Here is a 10,256-nt window from a genome sequence, read left to right on the forward strand (position 1 = left end):
ATCAAGAAATCACTTTCAATCCTGAGATACCGCGCCGTTAGGACCGATGATTGACTTTATAATTAGTTTGTGAACATGGTTACAAAATTTCCGTTTGTAGTCACCCAATTTTGCTTGACCTCACACTTTCTTTTTTTGCCCAAACGTTGCTTTTTCAAAGAAATTAGGATGTTCCCAATTGAATGGCATTTGCAAGAAAATAGAATCTTAAATTTAGGAAAAAATGTCTAATATTAGTTTTAGGAAGAAATGTTTAATAACCCAAGCTTCAATGTTCTGCTGAATGAGAGAATTTAGATCACGCAAAATTTAAGCGGTCCAGCTCGAAAAGGCACCCGAGAAGTTAAATCCCTCGAACGAGCGATACAATATGCTAAAACCAAAGCGCAAAAACGATGAAGTAAAATTTTGCATAAAAAGGCTTGTAACACCTTCAATCTTCGTTCGAACGCAATTACAAACCTAAAAAAATATGCTTTTATTCAATTTTTTAGCCTCAACTACAAGCACTGTTTTCACTGTCTAAGTAACAATTCTGAAAAAGTTTTACATCTTTCTCTTGTACATCTCTTCCATGGTACTTAATTCAAAATCTTGAAATTAGTTAAAAGCAGAGTAAATGCTGACAACTCCAACAATCATTCAAAAAACCAAAAAGTCTTCGAGTATATACATACATCAACGTAATTGCTCTCTTCGCAATCTGTGTTGTTTAATTTTCTCATTTTTGCTTTACAATACTATTGTTTGAATATTGACTCATACGAGCCGTGTTGTTACCTTTTTTATCACAAATAATAAGAGATAATTTCGGCAGCTTGAATTCCGAATAACAAATTTGCATTTGTTTTTCATTATTATAGAGTTTTTCAACACTTTCCATATACGTCTTAAAAATCGTTGCGTGTAGTTGTTTCTTTCACTCTAACTAATACGTGCCCGAGAATGAAATTTTTAACAGGGTCGAAAATCTCAACTTGATTTTTTAACATGCTCCATTATTTCCTATTGATCAAGCTCCACATAAATAAACGCTTCGTCGCAATTTTGTAGCTTGGCATTCAATTATCCATGAGTAAGGATAATAAAAAAAGTAAGCGCAACATTCATGAAAAATCAACGGACAATGTCAGCTTTCTGGTTGAAATAAAAAATGGTTTTCAACTTCAGCTCCAGTAACGTTTGCTTTGATGTTATACGGTAAACTTTTGCAGGAAAAAATCGAAAACAATTTTCTGAATTGCGGTGAAAAAGTCAGGAAAAGATCATTGCAACCGGAAATTGGATGTAGACTAAACATGTGTTTTTAATGTTTTTCAGACGTTTTTAAACTAAACAAGAGTAACTATGTTAATTTAACCTCGAAACTAACATAAGAGAATGAGGATGGATAAAAGTTCAGCCTTCCCACAGCCGACAGTGGAGCAAGCGGCTTCAGGAGGTTAATTTCCTCGGGGCTACCAGTTTACTTCATCGTTGGGGATGAAAAGTTCAATTGCGCAGAAACTTTATTAAGCGAAAAATCGCATAAAAACCACTTTTTGTTAGAAGGTTGAGAGCGAACAACCTAATGACAATTGTGCATAAGATAAACTCAACGTTGCTTTATAAGAAGCTCTACTTTTTCAACGTATACTTGGCTAGAGAGATGAAGCCATGAACCAGAAAGAACAATAGAATTGGTTTAAGAGATGCCCAAGTGCGATAGTTTAAGAACAGTTGGTGTAATGGTTAGTATACCAGGCGTACAAGTAAGAGCAGCTAGTTCGCATACAGTACTAGCCCATTCTCACATTAGCTGCGCCTGATTAGGTCCCGCTTATAACTTTAGAGTAAATTGAGAAGACTCATTTTTGATTTGGAAGCAGAAAATCAGTACTCCGTTCATATTGTAAAAAAATATGAGGGCTCAAAAAAGTCACAATTTATCTCAGTTTAATTATAAGAATAATGAAATAACGAAATAATGATAAGATTATCCGAGTTTTCATTTCTCAACTGGAAAAGCTGCAGTAAAACATCTAATCTTGACCTTGTCATGAAATCGAAACACCGCTATTAATTTCTACTATCATTCAAAAAGCTGTTGGAAAATATAATTCATCATAAATTAACAGAGATGAGTCGGTATTACAACAATTAAGGGAAAATCGCAACCGGTTATGAAGTTTCAGCTGGCGTTTCTGTATGTCTGGCTTTCATATGATTCATAAACTGGTCAACACCTGGTGCTATATATTGGCATTTATTCTCCAAACAGGGTATTCCCGTTTTAAGGTTGTGCACTAACTTGCAGTGATCCAAGTAATTGGGAAACACATCAAAAAACCGTTCGTTGCATCTCTCTTTGCCTACTTTTACTCTACAATATACCGGAGGTTTTCGTTGTGACCAAGAATTTCCACCGAAATCTCCTCGGGAATTAAATCCCAAACCAGGCGGCCTGCCACTGGGTCCAGAGGGTTTCGTGCCTTCTGGACGACCAAACGGGTCATCATTATCGTCATCAAAAGTGTTGTCTCTAGGGGGGCTTGGACTATTTCGAGATAACGGTGGTCTGGCTGCAGGTTTTGATACATTATCTTCATCGTCAATAAGAACTGGAGGCGCTTCTGGACTTGAGCTTCTCCGGTCGAAGTCATCGTCATTGTCCATTTGAGGTGGTGATGGTGATCTTCCTCGTGAATCATGCGATATCATTCCTTGAGGTGAAAGTCTACGGCGATTTTGAGACCCAGGTGAGTAATTGTTTCTCGAGTCTTGACTGGATACAGGACTTCGCGATTTCCCATAAGGATCGTAGAACGGTCGGGAAGTTCTTTCGTGTAATTCTCGCGGAGGCGGCGAGTAAGAATGCCTAGGGCTTAATTTTTGACTGTCATCGAAACTTGAATTATGGGGCGTATCTTCGTCTTTACTTAATGCCAACGACGCATCATAATTTATGTCTAAACTGATGCCTAAACCCACATCAAAGGTTTTCCTGACAGGTTTCTTGGGACTACCAATTTCACTGTGCGAATCCGATTCCAAAGTTGACGAATCTCGTTTTCTGCTCTCCGAAGCTTGCAAGAAATGTGAATAAGCTTTGGCTAAGTTAGCTTCTAATGAACCAGTTTTTTCGTTGCTGTCAGTAGTTTCGGATTTGATAGTTGAAGACGCTGAGAATTTGGTCTCTAAACGATCCAAAATGCCTTCCGGGTTCGGGTCCATTTCCAGACTAATACCCAGAGCAGTAACAGCTTGTTGTTTCAGTCGGTCCCCTTTTCTGTCTTCACTTTTACCCTGGTTCATCAACTTGGCTATAACTTTCTCGATTGGCTCCTTTTGAGATAGGTCACCTTGAGTTTGATTCTCTAAAGATGCAACAGTTTGAGCTAAAGATTTCAGCTGTTCTTCTGTCATATGAACATTAGCACCTGCGTCTTCAAAATTGCTTGGATCAGCTGACGAAGCGCTCGATTGTTGTGAGGATGTTGCAGTTTTGGGCAGTGGTGGCTTAACAGGGTTACTTCTGGGTAAAGGAGGAGCTGCAGGGTTCCCTTTGGCGTCTGGGATCTCGTTGTTAATAGATGGACCGTTCTGCATACCTGGCTGCCACTCCGTTTCTGGACCAGTTGCATAGGTTTGAGCATTTCCAGCTTTGGCATCGTAAACATACTGCCCAGTTCCATCGTCATAAGTGTAATATTCAGGGTAGTAGTTTCCATAATATGATTGATCGGTCATTGGATAGTGGTTTCCCATTTCGTCAACTTCGTAATATTCTACGATATAGTTCTCGGAGTAGTAATTCTCATAGGGATATTCAGAATAGTTCCATTCTGCTGGATTGTACTGCTCCGTCCAGGATGTGTCAGGTTGTTCAGGTCTGTTATGCGGCGCATGTGTCGCGTGTGGAGGTGGCGGAGGCCTCGACTGATGCCCCATGGGCGGAGGGCCTCTAGGCCCCGGTGGACGCAATCCCGGTTCTCCCATTGCGCCCCTTCTAGAAGGCGGCGCTTCATGCGGATTAGGATAGCGCGGAGCCGGATTTTCAAAGTAAGGCGGACGTTGATAGTTTTCCTGATTTGGATGTCCACGCTGAGCACCATGACCTCCACGCGAACGTGGACCTCGCATACCCCCACGGCCTCTGTGACCTCTTCCGCGGAAATTATCATAACTGTTTTCATGGGGCGGGAGGTACCCATCGTGAGGAGGGTAATAAGGGTCCTCAGGTACCGCTTGAGGAAACCCATGCTCTGCAGGGTAGGGGTACTCATACTGTTCTGGTTCCCCAAAATGGTTCTCTGCTCGACTATGGTGTGGTTGCCCGATGGGCATCATATTAGGATTCCCCGTCCTGTCATCAGGAAAACGCCCTCCGCGTCCACCGCGATGATATCTGTCGCCCCCTCGACCACGGTAGTTCTGCGAATCTCCACGCACCATTGGCCTACCTCGGTTCGAAAACCCGGTGTAAGGTCCCTCATCTTCAAATCCGTTTCCACCCCCTCGCCCCCTTCCCTCAAAATGTCCCCCACGTCCACGCCCCCGCCCACCTCTCCAAGATCTTTCGTTAGAACCTCCTCTCCTTTCATTCTGATAGGACGGTCTGCTTGTCTTCCCGTTATATTGTGAACTTTGACCCTGCTCGTTTTGACTTAACGACGAGCTGCCGGTGCCACCCTTCTGAATTTTCCCTGATGTTTCTGAAGGGAATGTAGGTTGGAATCCATTTGCAATTTCCCCTGATTGTAGAGATCCCAACACTGCAGCTAAACTTGTTCGATGATTTATTTTTAGGGATGATGTGTCTTCCTTTTCCTTTGGCTCTTCCTTTTTATCGCATACTTTTTCCTCCATATATAACCTGAATAATATAAACTTCATTATGGTTTAGTTTGAAACAACGATAAAGAAAATGAGCTATTAAATACTAAACATATCATCAAAAAACGCCGAAAAACAGATTATTTGGAGCTGTAGTTAAAAAGGCCATTGTAATTGACGGATCCAGAAAGCGCTGCTGAAAATGCGTGAAATAAAACTGGAAATTAATATAACCTACAATTCAAAATGCTTCTTTTGTAGAACCTTTAGTAATTAGATACTGCTTTCTGAAAAGAGAAACATACCCGGCAGATTGCCGGAAAATAGCCGCCGTTGATTCCCATAACTCTATTAGGACTGAAAAAGAAAATATCAACAAAAATTGACTTTTGTATTAAAACATTTTTAAATGCAATTTATTTTGATGTCATTTCGTAATTGAACATACTCTTGTCTCTCAGTGAGAGGCTACAGGGTCTAGTATCAATACCAATAAGCATTATAGATAGTAACTAAAACTTATGAGAACAAAGTTCAAGTACCAGTCATCTAAAAATGGGCTTTATGGGTTTATCCCGTTTCTATTTCTGACTTTGATTTTTTATACTGACTCCCTTCATTTTGAATTGCTTTGCTGAGCAGCTGCTGTTGGAAAAAGGACTTTGAGCAGAATGACAAAAGACTGAAACTAGCCTAGAGAAGTCAAAAAGATTTCACGCAAAATGTCGAAAAAGCGGCAAAATGGATAAAGCGAAAAAAAGTTCGAACTAAAAAAAACATAGCCGGAAGAATTCCGGAAACGACTCGAAGGAGAAAATTGCCCATACTTTTGACTGCACAACTAGAACAACTATTGTGAACCCTGAACCTCCACAAACGCCATAAAAAAAATAAGAAACAATAGAAATGGCATTCAAAAACAAATTGAACAAAAAACTAGAAAAACTTAATGAGTTTTATTATTAGTACAAGGAAACATAAAGCCGAAAAAAATTCCCTTGCAATTGGAGCAATTGAAAGCTCGCAAAACAAATGTTAAGTAACAACAGGCTAATTCCTTAAGCAACAAGCTTCTATTCAAATCCCACTTTAAGCATTAATACAAAAAAACAGGCACAAAATCATTAAATTTCGTCTAAAAATCAGCAAAACTGATCAAAACCCTCCAAATTAGCATTAAACTCAGAATTAACTGCTTGAAACCTTCAATTCCTATCAAAACAAGCCTAAAACTAATACAATATTATAATCAAATCTTATAACCATCAAAAGTTGCAAAAACTGCTTTAAAAAGCCGCACGTGAACAAATTCGCCCGCTCAGAGAAAATTTTTTCACACATCAATTTCTCGCTCTCTCAAAAACAGCGGTATGAACAAAAGCCACTCTTTTTTCGCTCCGCTCTTCACTTTTGTTCAGCCCCAAAATCACTAAATTTTTTCACGCGTTTCATTTCCCGCTTCAAAAATCACACCAATAGAATTGATTAAACAAAAGGACTTCTCCAATACTCCTCTTCGAGTCGTAAAAAAATAGGAGCGCTATAATAGCCGGCTGAGAACATGAGGGCGGCTATTAAAAAGGAAACAGCAAAGCATTCTTGAAATTCGTGTTTTACCATTAACGATGAACTAGAAACTAAGTTTGATAAATAGCCAATGGTTGGAATGTTTTTTTTTTGCTGTTTTTGCATCTTTTGTACATCGGGCACGAAGATAGCCGATAAATATACAAACCAATTTCAAACATAACCGACTAACGTCGGGCGAATTGCTCTCAAACGACGACCAGCGAGCGGTTGGCTCCGTCAACAGCTAGCCACGGTTTAGTGACCTCAGGGCACTACCTCTTTATCCCGTTTCTGAAGACGAAAGTCAAATGGGTCAGACAAAAAATCGGCCAAGCGAAAAAATGCATAAAGGACAAACAGGATTAATATATTAAAACAAAAATTAAATTATAAATTACTGATATTGAAATTTTCCTGATATAAATTACTGATATTAAAGAAAATTCCATTACATCTATAAACTATGCAATAAAATATTATCAAACCCTAGAGGAAATACCGTGTCTCTTGAGGCCAGAGAAACCTAAAAGACAAAAAATTGCTTTGTTTAAAAAAAAGCCAAAACTTGTGATATTAAAATTAATCCATGGCCAACATAAATTATTATCAAACCCTAACGGAGGTTTTCTGACCCTTGAGGCTCAAAAAATCTGAATAATGACTGTCAAAAAATTGAAAAATGGCAAAAAATATCAAATATATGCCCAAATTCGTGACGTTAAAATCTTGCAATACAATCCATTTAATCTAGAAATTATTCAGTAACCTATTATAAAACCGGAGGTGCCTTACTAGAGGAGGTTCCTTGGCTCTTGAGGCTGATAATTACAAAAAACTTAATTACAAAAAAATTGCTAGAATTTGTAGCATTAAAAAGTTGAAAACCTATTCCATTGCCATTAAAAATTCATCAGTAACTTATTATCGAACCCCTTAGGATGTTTCCTGGCCCCTGGGTCTGGAAAAACCTGAATAAGGAAAAAATGTCAAAAAATTTGAATTGCACGTTTTGTCAAAAAAAATGCTAAAATTCGTGATATTAAAATGTTGAAACCATTCCATTACAACTGGAAACAATGCAGTAATTTATTATCGTACCCTAGAGGAGGTTCTTTGACACCTAGGGCTGATAAAAAATCAAAAAATGTCAAAAATTTTCATAAAGCTTGAAAAAAATTGCAAAATAGTAAAAATTGGCGTTTTTAGCAAGCGGTTGTTCGTCAGTAGCTAGCCACGTGAGGGGGGTGGGGTCACTAGGGGTTGATTGGGGGCATCACTGGGGTGGGGGGGCATTAGCGCGGTGGGGGGGGTGGGTGGGGCAATAGGAGGGGGGTCAACAGTGGGGGTGTCTTCAACCTCTAAGAACCGCCCTTCACACCATAAGTATAAGTATGAGTCTCCAAAACAGTTTGAGCTGAAACAGAGCTCAAAGGCTCTAAGAGCACTTAATGCCCGCTGAGCGCTACCTGTTTATCCCGTTTTTGAGGACGAAAAGTCAAAAGCGTCAGACGAAAAATCGGTCAAGCGAAAAATCGCATAAGAAAAAGACCGACAGGACTAATATAATTGCTACAAACTTAAAGGCTCAACTCATCCGGTACCAGATGAGTTGAGCCTTTAAAGGCTCAACTCATCCGGTACCAGACTTGCTAAATTGCTCTTGATTCACACCTACCTTTTACCTTCTATTGTGAATATATTTACAACTTTAACTTAATTTACTGAGTGCATTTTGAAAAGAGCTCAGTCAAAGTCACACAATTAATTCTAAAAGCTGAAGCAAACTATTACCAAATAACGCTACAAAAATCAATTACTGCGCGGTAGAAGTCATTTAACCAGAGCCTCTTACTATATTAAACCTAAAGCCAAAACTAAGAAAACAAGTTAAAAATAAATTTTAGCTCTCACATAATTGGAATCGATTGGACGGAAGAGATTTCACGGAAAAAAATAGTTCATACAGCAAAAACTAAAAGCACTAAAAACAGTCGCATTGTAATACTGGGGAGCGGGAGGCGAAAGGGCTAGATTATAAACCCAAAATGGTTCAAAACATTAGCAGTCACATTTTTACTCTAAATAGTGTGACATTGTGTCCTCAATAGAACTTAATTTAGTGTGTGTAAAAGTCAGTTTGCTAAATGAGGTTAAGTTAGAGTGATTTCCATCCCTTTTTCAGGCAACCGCCTGAAGAAGCTCCCCCTGTTTATAATACCGATAGAAAACAAAAACTACAATGAGATCAAACAATGAGATCAACTATGCACCGTTTGCCTAAAAAGTTCCAACAAGTACTTCCTAACTTCAGAATTAAAGCCAGTTGCCATGAGATTTTACATTTCAACTGAATTACAATCTCAAGCTCAATCCAAAATTATATTTATGTCCCAAATGTGTTATGGTTTTCAAGTTTGTTCAATATCTGCAACCGCTTATAAATTAGCACCTTCAGACTTTAAAAGGTTTCCTACAAAAATTTAAAAAAATGGCTGAAACTGTTTAAAAAAACAAAACGCAGAAATATCAAACTAATTTGCGTTATCAAGACTTAAAATAAAAAAAAACGCGATATATCGTACAACTTCGCGGTGATAAAAAATTGCCATATCTTATATGGCATAAATATGGCTAACAATAAATATGGCAATATGGATAACAATAATTAACATAGCCGGCAGATTGCCGGAAAATAGCCGCGATAGACGCTTGTGGGCTCCCATGAATTGAGGTCGATCAAAAGATAAGTAGGAACAACTCGGAGTATATCTAATTGACTGATCGAGCTATAACTACTCACTTTGACTCAGTTTTGATCGAATAAACGATAACCTACAAATATCGGACGAATTAATTATATTATGCTGTGGAGAGAACACATCACGAGGGGACATCAAACGCTGTTATCAGAGGGTAGTATAAACCACTGGTGATTGAACTTAAATTAGAGTCGACAGATTGCCGATATAGACATTTCGGCCTTGATGAGAGACTGCATCAGAATTGAGCTGAAGAGGTTGGTTGCAATTGCAACCTATTATACCAGTTTAGGAAACCACATGTCGTGAAAACATTTTTAATAAAATTGCGTTCGATTTTTCTCGCCATTATCATCTGTTTCAACATTTAACAGTCTAGATTATATAGAAGTCCATTACTGCCTTTGACGTGGCTTCCACCAATCGCAAATAATCTTATCATAAAAACATAGTAGACTTGCGGGAAAATAGCGGCGACAGACGCTTGTGGTATTCTATGAATTGAAACAACTAAAGAAATAAAATAGACAGATTGACAACCAGTCCATCAATAGACCACTAGGCTTTTTGGTTAGATTCGGACTATCATTCTTATAAGACACATACGCTCTGCCAGGAAAAAGCCCTAAGAGAGCTTTTTCAAAGTTATTATTCGAAATCAAATACTTTAATACTCAAGAATTAGGGCATATACGTTTGGCACTACTTAGATGCACACTATGACCTTTAACTAGTAAATGTTCATAAAAATGAAAGTTCAATAAGCGAGTTCAGAAGTCATTTTTTAGTGAGGTAAGTTACGCAATTGAACTAAAAGCAGAACACATGAAGCCACGCACACAAATGTTAACTGCAAAGCAGTAGAGATCACTAAAATTCAAAAAGTCAATTCCATAAAGTCAGGTAGCAAGAATCATCGATGGAGATGTCGAATTAAAAGAACATAGCAGGACAAGTCCTGACGTAAAATTCAAAGAATTTTCGTTGACTAAACAAAAACTTGCCGTAGAACGGACTATGCGTGAATTGTGAAAATCAATCGAAAAAAAATCAGATCAAAATTTAAAAAATTGAAAATTAATGTCAAAATGCCGCATGTAGACAACAAAACCA

The sequence above is a fragment of the Convolutriloba macropyga genome, chromosome 13, assembly GCF_964194025.1.
Source record: "Convolutriloba macropyga chromosome 13, txConMacr16.3, whole genome shotgun sequence".
Classification (NCBI taxonomy): domain Eukaryota; kingdom Metazoa; phylum Xenacoelomorpha; order Acoela; family Convolutidae; genus Convolutriloba; species Convolutriloba macropyga.